Source organism: Homarus americanus, unplaced genomic scaffold (assembly GCF_018991925.1).
Source record: "Homarus americanus isolate GMGI-L3 unplaced genomic scaffold, GMGI_Hamer_2.0 scaffold33468, whole genome shotgun sequence".
Lineage (NCBI taxonomy): Eukaryota > Metazoa > Arthropoda > Malacostraca > Decapoda > Nephropidae > Homarus > Homarus americanus.
Genome location: NW_024714177.1, coordinates 5,884,462 through 5,902,642, shown reverse-complemented (window position 1 = coordinate 5,902,642; position 18,181 = coordinate 5,884,462). Strand labels below are relative to the sequence as shown.

Below are 18,181 nucleotides of genomic sequence, written 5' to 3'. Positions count from 1 at the left end.
GTCTGCCTAGCTCACAGCCCAGAGTCAGTGCGGGACTGCATGGACACACAGTGAAGCAGCAGCAACACAGGGATGTATCGCTTATACAGCTACTTCACCAATGATGTTCGAGTCTGACATGGCGTAAATACATTTCAAGTTACAAGGTATGAAAGGTAGTTATTTATCATCATTATATAGTTGGAACTTGCTGAGGGATAAAGTGAGTTGGTCGCGTGAGGGTCATCCTACTGACTCACTGCTGGGCACGGGGCAGTGATACACTATGACCAGGAAGGCACGAAGAGGGGGGGGAGGCTGGGCAGCATCAAATTTAGGGAACTTTGTCCAAATCTCTTGTATATTTACGAAACTCTTATGTAAAAGCCAACGTCACCGATGAAATTTGAGGGTCTGTTTTAAATAGGCCACGGGTCACCGAATCTCTTTGTAAAACTCCTTAAGCGGAAAGGGTGACAATTGTCCCTATATTTTTTTAAGCCAAACTTTGACAAAACCTGAAATTACAAGCATGAAGGTGGTGAAAACGGAGAACAAGTACCTAAACCTTCTATATCCCGAATTTAATTTGAATCACACACCTTGGAAGGTGGGTCTCACAGGAGGGGGTAAGGGAGGGGGTCGTATCTGGACTTGTCATGAACGTCACACTGTATACTATATTTGGCAGTGTTCCAAAAGTCTGCACATACTGGAGACTGGAAAAAACATAAGACAGACGATGTAAAATACGAAGATGTTAGAACGATGAATGAGATGAACTACTCATCAGAAACTGACTGAGTTGGTGATGATCCAGACACTATGACTCGGTTATGGGACGACGAACATAAGCTGGGGTCCTTCCTGAAGAGTCTGGAGACAGGAAGAAGGAAGGAGATACTGCCTTTACTGCCAAGTGATATTCAGCAGCAGGGAAATAACGCAAGATACAAAGAGTATCCTTCAATAACTGGAAAGTGATGATCCCTCAAACAAAACCTCCTTAGGACTCCAGGAGAAAACATTCAGGTGAAGTTTATATAATATTTATTTAGTTTCTGTTGGTGGTATATCTCGTCCAGCACCATGATGCCCATGGCTGCGGCACAAACACAACGGCGGATTACCACTAAGCCTAAATAGAGTGACCTGAGGCTGTAAGAGAGAAATTGTGTAGTTTCCGTACAATACGGGGATGGCATAAAGTTCTAAATACAGTATTTGGTTCAAACTTGAATATCTACAAAATATACCATTGTCCAAGAGCTGTTTTGCACAATTAAGCTGAACAACATTAATTTCTAAATCTAAATCCGTAAGGGGTCTTACCTTATTCAGGATAAGTTAATTTATATAAAGAATAAAAGAAACTATGACTGAAATGTTGAAGCAGATACAAATATTTAATCTCTGCTCAAAATCTATCCTACATCTTTCCTCCATAAAGACTGAGGCAAAACGAAAGTGGAAAAAAATGTTGGCATGTGTTTGAAGTGAGGTTTCCTTTTGAATTTTAAAATGTTAAAAGGGTTTTAAAGTGTTGACCGAGTTTTCTTTCGGATACGGATCGGTTATAAAATATTTACACATAGTAATATTTTCTCTAGGTGGCGCAGGCGTTCAACCCACTACACTCACTCTGTCAAGTCCTGGATATGCTGCCCACACATCTCTCTCTCTCTCTCTCTCTCTGTGTATATATATATATATATATATATATATGTGTGTGTGTGTGTGTGTGTGTGTGTGTGTGTGTGTGGGTGTGTGCACGCGCGAGTGTGTCCAAACCGGGTTCGAATCCAGCTGTATGGAATGGAGGTCGAGTGTGGTGCCATTTGATCATCCCTACTCCTAAAAGAAGTGGTTCAGCTTGAATACTGGGCGTGTAGCAGCAGCTGGCAGGCTGTGGGAGGCTTATAGGTAGTGTTGGTGTTGAACAATTGACTTTGCCACTAAAGCTATACCACTTCTTTTACGAGTGGGGATGGTTCAATGGCACCACTCTCGTCACCTTAATCGAGATAGCCGGGTTCGATCCCCCCTCAAATACTGAACAATCTATCCACTTGACACACCTCCAACCAGCCTCCCTCGTGGTCATGAAGCAACTCACACTGCAGGATGTGTTGCCCCCGTATGATATTCGTTTTATCTGTGGTAGGGCCCGCCAGATATATTTCCTTTATTTACTGTGTGTTCCCCTTGGCAGGAGATCCAAGCAGCTCACACGTGTGTTGACGCAGCAAACATCAACACGCGTATAACACCACAATCCCATTTCTTGCCTCTATTGACCACCTTCTCTATTGACCAACTGGGCTTTTATCCCGTCCCCCTCACTGTGGTGGAGTGACTCTCTCTCTCTCTCTCTCTCTCTCTCTCTCTCTCTCTCTCTCTCTCTCTCTCTCTCTCTCTCTCTCTCTCTCTCTCTCTTGTGTTGATATCTATTGGAGGCTCTTCTGGAGACTCTTTGACTCGTTATTCTGACCCTGAGAATCTTGAGGGTGAAGTCAACGAGGCTGGGTAACGAGGATTGGAGACGCTTCGCCTTTGACACACCGCACCAACACCACCTCCTCCTTCCCACATTTGTTATTGTGTCACGTTTTCTTTAATCTTTATAAGGAGAAACCATCTCGATTGAAAGGCTGACTCTCATTTTATGATAACAACGTCATTACCGAACGAGGAAAACTAATAGAAGGATGAAGCACACGTGTAATATCTATCCCCTTATGAATTACGGATGTTTTAGAGGGTAATATTTGTCGACCATCTCTTTGATCAGCCATTTTGGTGAGTTACATTATATAAAAGAAACCTGTCACAGAAAATGAAGGACTAGAGGAACATGCTCGCAACCTCTCCAACTTATATAAACATCGTAAAAAGAAGACCATTACTCTAATCTTTTTCCCACTTGAGGCCACATTATACACCCACGTTAGAGCAGTGTTCCCTCGTTCGGTGTTACGAAAATACTCCCACTGATTGAGCTCTGTACTGGGTGACTGGGCACAATATAGCAGTTGGGTTTGTTCACATTATCACGTATGTTCAGGAATCTAGAACAATTCAACCTATGATATACTGAACTTCTAATCTGTACCTTGGTAGCCACAGTGTCTAGAAATATAATGTATGTATATGTTAAAATCCCATCATCCTCTCGTGAAGGTAAGCTCCTCTTGTACCACATAGCGTTGCATAATAATCGCCCCGAAACGAATAGTTGCGAGGTGTTGCCTCCCCCTCCTTCGCCTTCTCCCTTCATCTCCTCCTCCTCCACCTTCCTCCTCTCTTCTCCTCCTCCTCCATATACTTTTTCCACACATTGTTTTCCTCCCTCGACAGACTGGGCGATTTATTCTAATCCTGTTCTTGTGGCTGTCGGATTTCCTTCATAGCGGCGATGGCGGGTGTGTTTACAGGGAGAACGAGAAGACATTTATTGGTTCTCAGAGTCGGTCTCAGCGCTGAATATCTGATGGGGCAGCGGCAGCCTGTTTTTGATTTCCAGACGTTGGTGAGGAGTGTGTGTGTGTGTGTGTGTGTGTGTGTGTGTGTGTGTGTGTGTGTGTGTGTGTAAGGAAGCGTATTATGCAAGTTTCTTCAGACTTGAGACCTGCAAGAGTGTTGGGATTATACCCTGATGGAGTCGGGCGTCACACCGCAATATTGAAAACCAGAAGACTAAGTCAGACTCGAGGTATAAACTCCTCAGAAATTGTCCATCACGTCAGGTCATGGAGTGATATCTAAGGCAACTGATACTAAATGTTGTTTATGAATAAGGAACCATATTGCTAAATCTGTATACATAAACTCGCTCTAATACATAAGATCACAACAATGGCGATGTTGATCAAGGCTTTCACTGTTCACAAAGTTGACGACCACGAGGTGAATTGCGTATCTAATATGTAAGAATTTTTTTCTCCCGGTTCCAATAATCTAAGTTAGTGATGATGAAACTTTAAATAAAATTCTAACCCCAAACCTCAAAACATCTAGGCTAGGTGTCGTGGCGATCATCCTCGATAACAAATCCAAACTAAAATATTATAATACAGTATATAGCTATTTAAACATCTATAGATTAGGACGCTGGACAGTACAAATAATACTCTACTTTTCACTGGATAATTTAACTTTGATTTTTGTAAAAGAATAAAGTGTTTAGTTTTGAATGAAATACTTAATCTAGTGGGTGAAAGTTGAATATAAATTGTGCTAGTTATATCACGTGCAAGTAATTTTTTTTTCAATAAGTTTTACAAGGAACCGTTTTATTTTATACCCAAGTATCACCTTCAGTGTCAAGTGTCATGAATGATATACCAGAGAACTTCTCAGAAAATGAAGTAGACGGACACAGAGACAAATATAAACGAGACGATAAATACTGTCGAGCTCAAGCTGAACCCTCCATTGTAGTTGAGCTAAATATACAGTTCTGTAAGTATCAACGTGAACATTACCGACGAAAAATTAACAGCAAACACTGAACCCCAGTAACATGCTGAGCGGAGGAAAACACACACACACACACACACACACACACACACACACACACACACAGTGTATTCACTCCCCAGTAAACACTGCTCCCTACACTGTCACTATGTTGAAATGAACTGTAGTTTGAGCTGATCCCCATCTAAGTTACTATATGTCTTATTTGTGTCACTTATGTCACTTGTATATTATTTGTAATTCGTAACCCATTCCCCAAATATGTAACTGTATATTTTCAGCCTTCTGGCTGCCAAGCTCTTTCAATAAACCGTTAATTATTATTATTATTATTATTATTACACACACACACACACTGCCTGAGCTCTCCCTTCCAACGAAAAACTCTCCAACCAGATGCTTAATCACCACCTTTGTCCTAGGCTGCTTTCCTTCGCTTTTTACAAGGAGGTCGGGAGAGCCACCAGCTTCTTGTTCATCCTCCTGGCGCAAAGAAAACTGGGAAATGAATTACATGAGGAGGAGATGTGGACAACACGCTGAGAGGGGCCTAGACAAAGGACATCATTTCCTTTACAGTTTGGAGTGAGGATACAGGTGTAGGAGGAGGAGGCGCCTGACAAGAATTTTAACATGTGAAGTAGCATAATTTTCTGGTGTACATAAGATAGTGTATTTCTTTGTTTTATTAAGATGATGAATGTACGATGAGTCAACGATGTACTAAATTTTCTGGTCTCTCTCTCTCTCTCTCTCTCTCTCTACAAAAATATCACCCGAAAACATCACCAACACCAATAACAACATTACTCCCATTAACATTATTACCACCAGTACGCTAGAACCATTACCACCATTAGCACCACCACCATCTTCACCACCACCACACACCACCATACCACCCTCCTCATCATCTCAACACTAATCCTGAGAGCGACATAAGAGAGAGTTGTGTTAAGTCATCTTACGGCAGGATTGAGGTAACCTGAGGTATTAATTAAAACCTGAGTTACGGGGGGGGGGGGAATCAGGTCCTCGAGTGTAATCCATAATCTGAGAGACTCCAGAGGTCCTACTTGAAATATAGATAAAACGAACAATGGTTTTAAGTGAAGTTTGAGGATTATATAAGGGGTTTTTCTTTGCTTTATAACCTGGGGTAGTATGGGAGTTATGTCAACGGCTGCCTAAGTGTCCATGGATGTTATCTTAAGAAATCACAGAAAAAAATTAAACACGGAATGAAGGTCCAGGTGTTGGCTACTTAACCAGCCATACAAGAGACAGGAGTAAGTGCTAGTCTTTTCCTACTTGTAAATGGTGGATTAACATTTGGGTGAACTAACACTGTGTCAAAAGAGCGGGGTAACCCATTAGCTGCTGAATCAGTCACTAAATAAAAACAAATATTAATAAAATGGATAGAGATCAATAATCAAAATTACTTCAGTAACACAGTTGATTACTGAAGTAGGTGAGAAGCAACTGAAATACGACTAATAAAAAAACATAAAACATAAAAGGTTAGCGAGCGTTTGTTTACAATAATGGCGACAACTCCAACACAAAGAGTAGAAATAACGAGTACTGTCAAGTGAATATATAAGGAGTACACCTGAGGTTCATTATTACCTGAGTTAATGAGTCTCTCTTTTGTAGTTTTAGATGCTATATGGAATTAATCATTTGATGAAGACAATGGTGAAACCCTTTGTGGGCAGTAACTTAACCTCATGAGGACACCGTTTAAACCCTTTGAGGACGATAGCTTAAAATATATCTTTGAGGAAGAAGTTTTGACCCTTTGATCAGGGTAGTTTTAACCCTTTGAGGAAGCCAATTTAAACTTTTGAGAACGGTGACTTAATCCTTATTTGAGGACGATTACCTAACCCCCTGGAGGACGATAACTTAACCTTTTGAGGCCGATGACAAATCTTTGATGACGGTGACCTAACCCTTTGAATACGATGATCTAACCCCCTGAGGACGACGTTTTATCCCTTTCTCTTCAGAGGGCTAAAGTTAACAGATTCATTTCTGTAGAGTTTCGAAACTGACCAAACCAAGTACGTGGGAGTAAGCTTAATCTGCATATTTATTATGGTAGGGTCTCTCTCTCTCTCTCTCTCTCTCTCTCTCTCTCAACACGCTTATCAATTTCTAGTCCTTGGTCCTCCTCCGTCTGCGTTCATCACCGCCGACTCGAGTCTTCATATACCACTTCCTTCACTCATCTTCCCGGGCTATTTACTTTTCCACAACCAATCACAGCGTTTGTATTTCTGGACCGCGAGTTTTTTTTTTTCATTTTCTTTTTCCTTCTTTGCCTCTCAGCTATGCCCTCTGATGCATAGTCTTGCTCTCTGGACTGTTAGCTTGAGAAAGAGAAAAACATGAACCAATCTGCAGTATGTAGGAACCATTTTCAGTCCACGATGCTCTGATGGGACTGCTGCTGTTGTGGCCTTATTAACTTTTGCTTTCCGAGTGACATTGCCCACCACCAAGTTAATTATGTATGTATGTATGTATGTATGTATTCATGTATGTATGTACCTGTATGTATGTATGTCCCCCAACTGTACATATGGTCTTGTATATGGATCAGAGTCAAACATCGTCAACAGATTGCTCGACCATACGGTATTACACACACACATGTCTGGGGATAACATAAGACTCTGGTTAAAATCCTTCAGGGGATGCCGGAGGACAGACAGGCGGACGGAACAATCAATGAAACGGACTACTATACTATATGTCAACCTAAGACGACCGAAGAAGACAAGCAACATATCTGCCTCCAATTGGTGAGGTGAAATAATACTATATATCAAACCCTGCCACCAAGGTAACTCAAAACTATACACACATTCATACACACACACAGTCACTCAAGATTATAAAACAGAAACAATTATAGATAGAATTAACGGGAAAGATACATTAAGTTTTGACAGATAGATGAGCGGAACGACACAGAAATGGGAAACTGAGAATTTATCCCTGATCTAAAAGTTACTTTATTGATGACTGTTCCTCTATGTCTTCTGTTCAGCGTTTTCTTTATTTCTTCTCTTTCCTACAATTCTTATATTTCTCACCTACATTTTATTGCCGTTTCCCACTTTCTATCATATTACATTTTCTATAATTTCCCATTTTCTGTCATATTACATTTTCTATAATTTCCCACTTCCTAATAATATCCATATCTAGCGCCTTCCATATATAAAAAAATCCCCTATTTTCTCTGATATCATTCCTATTTCCTCCATTCTTTTACACAGTTACTAGTAATTTCCTCTTTCCTATTAGCTAATTTTTTTCACTCTAGTTTTACTTCCTCTATTTAGCCACCATTTCATCTATCTAATCTTTACCGCGGGCTATTTTCACTTCTCCTTCCCATCATTCCTCCTCCTCCTCGCCATTTTTCTTTACTACTGCCTCTTACTACCTCTCACGTCCTTTCCCCCTTCTCCTCTTCCTCTCATATTCCATCAATCGTCAATTAATCCTATACACTGAAGCATCAAAGCATCAAACAGACGGTGGGTAATGCCTGAGTTTGATGACAGCATTGATCTCTCTCTCAACCCAACTTACACAGCCACCACCACCACCACCACTGTCCTTGTCCCTGTGCTTGTCCTTACTGGGTGACTGTACGTGTTTGTCTTAACACAATGGACACTGCCAACACCACTACAACCTCAATACTGTCCTTGTACTTGTCCTTACTTGGGTGTACTGTACGTGTTGATCATAGCACAGTCTACACTACAACCACACCAATACTTCACTCACTAACACATCAACACTACAACAACGCTTCATCATCACCACTTCTCCAAAAATCAGAAAATTCTTCATCTCACCAACATCCATCAACACCTCACCATCATCCATCAACACCTCACCATCATCCATCAAACCTCCACCATCATCCATCAACACCTCACCATCATCCATCAACACCTCACCATCATCCATCAACACCCCACCAACACCCATCAACACCTCACCATCATCCATCAACACCTCACCATCATCCATCAACACCTCACCATCATCCATCAACACCTCACCATCATCCATCAACACCTCACCATCATCCATCAACACCTTACCAACACCCCACCAACACCCATCAACACCTCACCATCATCCATCAACTTCCCCCATAAACATAATATCAATATTCTACCAAAAATGCACTAACACTTCCATCAGCACCAATAATCCCTATATCTCCATCCCAAATTCACCAACACCACCACACCCCCGTCAACACGACAACAACATTCCACCAACCCTCCAACAACTGTCCTTCATCATTATCACTCGAGTTACTCCACCAACACCTCACCAAAATCCTATCAATACTCCACCAACACCATCACCCCGCCAACACTCCCTCACGCACCACCTACACCCTCCAACACCAACTAAAACCTACCAACTTTCCCCACTATGTGACCCTGAACGATAAAAAATTTAATCAACTTTACGCGTCAAGTAATTTGCATACGAGAAATTTTATATTGGTACACGTTAAGCCGACCCTTACCGAGGCTGTCAGTTACTGTCAGCGAAATAGTATTTATAGACTCTGAATCGCGTTGTCTTACCATTCAACATTCTGGTACACAATAAACGACTAACGTGCGAGAGAAAAAAAAGTCTGTCGAAGTGTCAACTTTGACCTGTTCGTACAAGTTGCCTAAGTTCCAGTAATCGCATTAGGCGAGACTGCGGCTTTGGCCGTGTCCGAGGCTGACGAACATTGACAAGAACTGAAGTCCCCCACCCCACCGCCATCACCGTCTCCTATTAAAATCGTCTTTACCAGAGAAAAAAATTCCTCAAATTAGTAAATTTCGTATAATAAGTGGGAGAATATAAGCTGGGTGAGGGAGGAGGCGAGGCTTAAACTGTGAGGCGGGAGGACCACTCTGGGGGGCTGAGCGACTCAGCTCTCTCATTGGCCACTTTGATGTAGCGGAGACAAAGTCGATTTCGTCTCGGTCATAAGTAGTTTACACAGAGATAAACGTCCTGCTTCCGTTCTCTTACGAGGGCAAAATCTCTCTCATCCTCAGCGGGAAATATACGCGTCTATATAGCCGTATGGACAGCCAAAGTACATTTGAGCTGAAGTAAATCTAAATTTATCGCGGCCATTCTGGACATGAAATAAAGGCGAGTATTTTTTATTATTGGCGTATAAATTTCGGTTTAACTCGTGTTGTATTTCAGGGTTATATTTATGGTGTTTGATGTGTGGCAAGGCAACGATGGTGGCCCTATATGCCTGGCTACTCGTATATACTGAGCTGGGGAGGGTGATGACCGGTGCTGAGTTGGTGGACTCCTGTGCCCTAGCGAGACGGTAGTGGCAGGGAGGTGCAGGACTGAGTTGTTGGGGTTGGTGGGTAAATCACCAAAGGACAGAGTAAGGGTGGAGTAAGGGGTGTGGGTAAGTGGTGGGGAGGTTGTGTTATGTGGGATGGGGGGGGGGATGAGTGGTGAGATGAAGAGAGTGTATGGATCGTGCGCGCACTGTGTGGGTGGTAACATAATTTGTGTGGTGGCAGTGACAACGTGTATGGTGTGTGGGTGGTGACAGTGACAAGAACATGAGAGGTATAAGATGGGGTTAGTGATAACAACATAGATTGTCTTAATGACAAGCAACATACTGCACATGGCCGAGATGAAGACAAAACTAAGCTTCTTGGTAATGGTTTAGTGATACAGTCATATTTTATGTGTTGGTGGTTACGTAGATGTAGTGTGTGTGTGTGTGTGTGTGTGTGTGTGTGTGTGTGTGTGTGTGTGTGTGGCTCTGTGCGGTGGTGTAGCACAGAGGTACAATATGTAGTGGTGGCGGTGGGATCATGGAAGCATAATATTTGGAGGTGCAGTAACGCAGGTGCATAATATATTGTGGTGGTGGCAGTAGGGCAGAGGTACAATATGTGGCGGTGGCGGTGGTGGTGGCGGCGGTACACAGGCACAACATGTGAGGTGTGGATGACTTTGGTTGCAGTACGGGTGTTGGAGAAAGGCAAGTATTGGCAATAAGGGCGGCCTTTGTGTGGCGTGTTACTCTGGCATGTTTAATATAGGCAGCAGGGGCGGTCCGGGCCAAAATATGAGCGCATATGGTCGACAGTATAACGATGAAAAGCAAAATATGATTAGGTACACGAATTACAACCTGATATTAAGTATCAGAAAAGTGTGTGTGTGTGTGTGTGTGGTGCCGCTACATGAGAGATAATTATGTGTATAACTAAGGATAAGACAAAATAAATGTGCTATAGAGAATAAATTACCACAATAACTAAAACAAACGATATATTGCATCTGCTGTAATTCCAATTAATGTTCACAAACGATTAACCAATTTTCAAACTCTATAATATACCTCTGCACCACGTGGCACTGAACTGAATATATGAACGGCAAATTATGTTCAAGAGTTTACCTGATGTTGGTTAAATCACCTGATAATTTCAATACATATGCTTGCTATAATCAATATTCTTAATGTATAATAACTAAATATGCTCTCATGGTGTAGAAAACTGATTACAGGTGAAAAGCTAATTAGAAAGTTGACGTATACATACCTGTTTTAACCACTTGTTTACTATGACAATTTCTTGAGTACAGTGACTTGGCCCAGTGAGTACAATCGTCTCTTACCTCCTGAGTACAATGACATTATCCCTTTGAGCACGATGACCTAACTACTTGAGTCCGATGCCAACCCCCCTGGGTACAGTGAATTAGCCAGGTATTAAATCTTAATTAACACCTTGAGTACAGTGACAATTCCTTGAGTATATTGAGAATCCCACGGGTGCAACGACAATCCTATGAATACAATGACAGTCTCTTGAGTACAATGACAACCCACTGAGTAAAATGCTAATAATGACTTACTCCTGCAAGTACGATGATCCATTCCTTCGAGTACAATATCACTGTACTCGAGGGAGTCACGGCATCATACTCGAGGAACTCAAACTCGGTAAATCTACCAGTGGGAGCACAACACAGCCGGGTCCCCTACTATGAGCGGCCTCCGTAACTTGTCTGAGAAACCACTCAAGTGTCAACAGACAACTACCGTAAACGTAAATTTTACACCTACCGTGATAATATATTAAACTTTATAGTTATTACTAAGGCGTAAAAACTCGGTGGTTGGCGTAAATTTCTGTGGTAGCGTTGAGGCGTGCCGTCACGATATAACTTAGGCGGATTTCCAGGCAAATCTTAGCAGGGCTGGCGAGATTGAGGCAAATTTTTTTCCTTAAGGCTGTACGTGCTGGCGAAAAAAAAAAACACTGGAGTTGTCTTTAGTACCAACAAGTCTTCACAGGAGAACATCACTTCGTTAAACTTATGACAGCAACTGAATATTAGAGTCCAAGCAACAGAGCCAATAACCCTGTGTTGGGAATAAAGTTGACACTGAAAATGAACGCCATCTGTCCTCAACTTTGTCCATATATTCATGAGGTGAAAAGGTATGTGTGCCTTTTTATCATACCGATTCCTCACTAGAGTTTGTATAATTTTTAATCCTCTATGACATGAACGCACTAATATTACATCCACTAAGGTAGGCTGTGTCGGAGGTGAGGTGAGTGAGGTGTGGTGAGGTGAGGTGAGGTGAGGTGAGTGAGGGGTGGGGTGGCGTGGTGTGTCATACTAAAACTATACTGCACTATTATAGAAACACCGACGTCCGCAACCTATCACGTTCCTACCTCACCCTCCCAAATGCATAAATTTGTGACCTCTGACCCCATACACGTCAACAAAATAGCACAAATATTCCAGCTGTCAACATCGGTAAGAGGGAACGGTAAAAAAGTCCGAGAAACAACGTCTAGGGTCGTGTCTAGAGTGGCCAATATCTAAACGAATGGCAGGGGGAAAAGTCAATCTTGTGACAATCTCTGACATTTAACCCATGTTCATAAACAAGACACAATCTATAATACTTATTTATGTGTGAAGGGGGGCAAGCTTATTGCAATGCCTGTTATATATTTCATATTTGTTATTAAGATATAAAAGAAGTGCTCGACAAACCATCAAAATATATATTTTTTTCTAGTGTCTGACTTTTAACTCCATAAAAATCAAAAGAGTTGACCAAGTCCAAGAAATGAAAACAATGTCTGGACGCACTGGACTAACGCTATATCACGAACTTAAATCCCTTTACACTCCTACCACCTGACACGAGGCCCCGAACGCCGTCTATCCATATCTGGCACTGCACTATCTCACTTAGGTTTGGCACAGTTTCGAATAGGAGTGTAAAGGGACAATACTATATACTGTACACATCAAGGTTAGAGGCGATCGATCTAAAATTGAAATAATGGCGTTTTACCCTTATGGACGAAAGCAAAGAAAGAAAGAAAGAAAGAAAGAAAGTTAGGAGCGAAAACAGCATATATCCCCAATACCCATATAGTGCGGATGAAACATATAAGTATCTATATGTATTCACTACCGCTGTTACACACTTGTTTTATTCCTCCCACATCAGACTCTCGGGCGTCCTTCGTATCACATGCCCAGTTAATGTTGTTAGCTTATGTTGTATCTACATAAACATGAGACTTTGCCCCGCATATATTGTTGAAATTATGCTGCCTTGGGAAACTGGCTCAGAACAACGAGAAATATCCAGCCCTAAACCACCCTGTCAGAGACGCAAATTCTTCTTCATTTCAGGCAAGAGAATATTCTTTATATCTTATAACTTCGTAAAAACCGTTGGGAGGAATAATGAGGGAGAAGGTGAAGGGGAGACGGGGGTAATGGGGACTGGGAAAGGGAGGAAGAAATTTTCAGGACGAGAGAAAAGGGAATTTTTTTATTACCAATACATATTATATACCGTATATGTATGTCTGTCTGTATGTATGTATGTATGTATGTATGTATGTATGTATGTATGTATGACTAAAGAATGTATTATCTATGTTTTTTGGCAATACTTACACAAATATTTATACATTGAATTTTAGAAGAAAAACGTAGTTCTTTTCACCGTCGAAGTAATGTTGACCAGGTGTTTCACAACCTGAATATTTCACCTTTGTACAATATACGTAATAATCTTAACTTATTGTAAATTTTCCATGATTTCTCGGGATTGTACTTCATCCAAACAATTGACTTTCAAAACCTAAGTTACTTCTCCTTCTATTATGAACATAATGTGACGTGAGGTAATAATAATAATAATAATAATAATAATAATAAACCTTACAGTTTGTATACAGTACACTAAAGATGAAATCATGCAATACACATAATTGTATAAAGTATGAAGTAAAATTGGGCAGTGGGTTGTTGAACAAAAGCTTTCAGTGCAAATTCAGTGCAGAAAACACACACACACACACACACATACTTGGCAAGTCCTGAAGAAGAAACAAAAATTGCACTTAGCTAGCAAGCAGTCTGGTAAATTTCTTTATTTCCTTAAGACAACTTTGTGGTGATAAGCTCTGTACGTACGCAGTCACCAACTTTGACCAGATGTGAATAAACCACGCTCAGAAAATCTTCCAAATGATATTATCTTTTACTTGGTGAATTCCGGCAGGAGGACATAGCCTAAAGCCCTCTTGTGACCGGCTCTAACAGATGAGAAGATCTGATTATTCGTCAGGTGGCCGACTAAGGAAACTTTTTACCAACTCTTGAAGATTTCTTTTACTTTTCTGTATGAGGAAGACCTGCCCCAGTAGTGGTGATCACCCGGAGCCCCTACCATCGATTACACCTGGAGACGATGAACTCATTAACATACCTGGACTACGACGAGTTACACCAGAGTAAAATAGTTTTAACCCCTTGAGTACGATGACGTGGGCCCCAGAGTATTAGAGGGAACGCGGGTTTTAAGACCATGCACTTTAAGGGTTATCGTCATTGTATGCAAGGAGTTAAATCATCGCACTCAAGGTTTTAAGGTATCTTACTCAACAGACTAATCAAATGTACCCATGGGAATAGCCTTGTACTCAAAATATTAGCATTGTACTCAAGGGGTTAAAACGAAAGTAAGTAAGAGCAAAATTCATCTTTTTATGAATTGAAGAAATGAAGAAAAAGGCCAAGGACATGACTGAACTTACGACCTGACGAAACCTCTACTTCAGCCCTGGAGAAGATGTGCCATGCTGAAACTCCAACTACCCCATGTAAACAAAGCCCAATCCATCTCATCAAATCGTTCTGATGCCTCTACCAAATTCATCAAGTCCAATGGTATATCACGTAGAATTTATATTGTAGAGAATATAATGAACATAAAATCTTGACACAGAAGTTATCATCATTGTAGGTAAGAGTCTCCGGTGGTTGTTTGGGAAGGTGGAGACTCACAGGTGTTGACAAGGGTTACCAGCTCCTGCAACATGGTGGTCAACTCACAGCATTATTCAGTTTTGGTTCAATTTTATTAATACACAGAACACTGGCGGGGGCACGTCAAACAGATAGATAGACAGATAGATAGATAGATAGATAGATAGATAAATAGATAGATAGATAGATAGATAGATAGATAGATAGATAGATGTTTTGTAAATTCAACAAATAAGTTTACTTATTGGCTCAGACAAAGACACAAAGACCCTGACGACGTACACGCATATTTTACAGTATGTGAAGTGATGATTGTGTTGGTGGGAGGGTGAGTCTGGCCAACTACCTGACACAGCCTGCACGATGGATGTCCACTGTTAACTGGTTCCTCCCTGTTTCTCTCTCTCCTTTCCTACCTATACCTCCTTCCCTCAGTCTCTCTTGCTCATCCCAGCCTCTACCTTCACCCTGGCTCTCCTACCACCAATTTTAACCCATTTAAATATTCTACCATTATCGCCTCATACTTAGTTATCTGGTCAAAGTGTCGCATTTTTCTTATAGCTTTCCAGTATTTTTATCGTTCCTCTCAGCCAATCTTAGAACAGGTCGCAAATGAGTTAAAAAAATGGTTGGTCGAAATTGGTTTGGGTCTTATTCTCCGGATATCATTCCCCCCCCTCTGCTTGTCACCCTCCACACCTCCCACTTTTGATACCCGTCACCCCCCTTCCCCTCTCTGTGTCTCTCCTCGCCCCTCCTCCTCCCTGACAAGACGCTGGAGATTAATCATACGACTTTCGCAGCAACATTTTAAAATCTTACTTGGGAAAAAAAATCTCCGTAACATCTTGTTTTTGCTACTGTGCAAAAAACCAGCAACAACACCCAGGGGGCGTGTCCACTGTAGGACTGATGGAGCTCATTGGCTAGTTCACCATGACGTAAGTATGAAAGTAAGTGACGTCATCACCAGTTTCTTTGGAAATGAGTATCCTATTTCTAAAACTACATAACAATTTAAGTATTATAACAACTCAAATTTATTAGGCAGTTTAAATAGGATGATAAAATCTTTCGTTTCATGAGATTTATACCAATACGAACAGTAAGTGGTTAAGTTTGCCCGTAACACTGAGAGAGCTATAACCCCCCCCCCCCCTGGTGAGTGTGCCAGAAACCTCCAGCAGGGAGCAGCTCACACAACAAAACATGGTAATATATCAAAAGGATCCTTCATGTCGTAACGAAATGAGGCACATGTAACCTTCAGCCAGCTACTGTAGTCTACTGTAACTTAACGTGACAACAGCAGCTCAACCGTCAGCCAGTACTAACACACCTCGGTCGCTCTCTAGACTGATACCAACAAACGAGAAGAAATAAAAAGAAAAAGAACTACAATGACAACCACTTAACACACCCCTTCCTCTCACCACCACCACGTACCCTTCCCTTCCTCTCACCACCACCACGTACCCTCCCCCTTCCTCTCACCACCACCACGTACCCTCCCCCTTCCTCTCACCACCACCACGTACCCTCCCCCTTCCTCTCCCTTACCACCACATGCCCTCCCCTTCCTCTCGCCACCACCACGTACCCTCCCCTCCTCTCCCACCACCACCATACCCTCCCCCTCCTCTCACCACCACCACATGCCCTCCCCCCTCCTCTCACCACCACACATACCCTCCCTCCTCTCCCACCACCACGTACCCTCCCCCTCCTCTCACCACCACATACCTCCCCCCTCCTCTCACCACACCACATGCCCTCCCCCTCCTCTCACCCACCACCATGCCTCCCCTCCTCTCCACCACCACCACGTACCCTCCCCCCCTCCTCTCTCCCCACCACCATGCCCTCCCCCTCCTCTCACCTACCACGTACCCTCTCCCTCCTCTCACACACCACATGCCTCTCCCCTCCCTCTCCCCACCCCCCCACCACCACAGCCCCTCCCCCTCCTCTCTACACCCACCACGTACCCTCCCCCTCCTCTCACCCCACCACCACATGCCTCCCCCCTCCTCCTACCCCACCACCACGTACCCTCTCCTCCCTCTCCCACCACCACCACATGCCCTCTCCTCCTCTCCCCACCACCACACCCTCTCCTCCTCTCTCACCACCACCACATGCCTCCCCTCCTCTCACCACCACCACGTACCCTCCCCCTCCTCTCATCACCACCACGTACCCTTCCCCTCCTCTCACCACCACCACGTACCCTCTCCCCTTCCCTGGTGGTTCTTAGGGTTGGATCTCTTGATAAATCCGTTGAATATATCGGACCAGGTAACTTTTCCCTTCTGTTATTTGTGACGTGGGATCATCTACTTAAGGGATTTGTAATAGGTAATCGGATAATGGATTCTGGAAAGGTAGGAGTATTAACAATCCAATCCCTTATTACACACCTGCTACAAATGACTCTGTTCCCAGTATTAGGTCAGCAGATGCATTTTCGAGAGAGGGGGAGGCTGGAGGGGGAAGGAAGGAAGGGAGGGAGGGAGGGGTGAGGGGGTAGAGGATGATAAGATTAGGGAGAGAGTGAGGGTTCGAAAATGGAAGAGGTGAAGGAGGGATAAAGGAAGGAAGAGTGGCGAAAGAGGGATAGCAGTGGGAGGGGAGGTAAAGGGTATATAAAGAGAAGGGAGAGTTTGTAGATGAGGGGAGGAATGGAAGGAGAGAGTAAGGTTGGTGGGAGAGACTTGGGGTTGATTGGAGAGGGAAAGGTTAGCGGGATAGATGAGGGTTGGTGGGAGAGGTGGAAGAGTAAGTAGGAGAGGGAAAGGGTTGGAAGGAGCGGGGTAGGGTTGGTGGGAGAGGTAAGTGTTGATGGGAGGGAGAGAGAGAGAGAGAGATGAGGGATAGGAGGAGGAGGAAGAAGGACGGAGGGGGAGGCAGCACTTTTCGAGCTCACTCTGGCGTCGGGTGGAGAAACAGCAGTTATAGCCGTGGCCGAGGGATTAATTAGGCAAGCTGGTGTTCCGCTGTGATGATCTACCTGTGTACCGTGGTGGACAGGTAATCCCACTCCCTCACACACACACACACACACACACACACACACACACACACACACACACACACACACACACACACACACAAACACACACACACACACACACACACACAAACAAACATATTTAAATAAACCAAATTAATCTCTTTACGATTAGCTTTTCATATCACTCTAAATATGTAAATTAAGTAAAAGTAAATACCTGGGAAGAAACTCAAAACCCTGAATACCGATTAGTAAACATTGTGCTGATATAATCTGCACTAAAAC

General features: G+C 42.8%; 1 protein-coding gene across 1 annotated transcript in view; it reads right to left on the bottom strand.

Annotated features, from left to right (window-relative positions):
* LOC121876067 (Down syndrome cell adhesion molecule-like protein Dscam2) overlaps positions 1-18,181 on the bottom strand; it is a 168,912-nt gene that overhangs the window by 149,990 nt on the left and 741 nt on the right. The window lies entirely within an intron of this gene.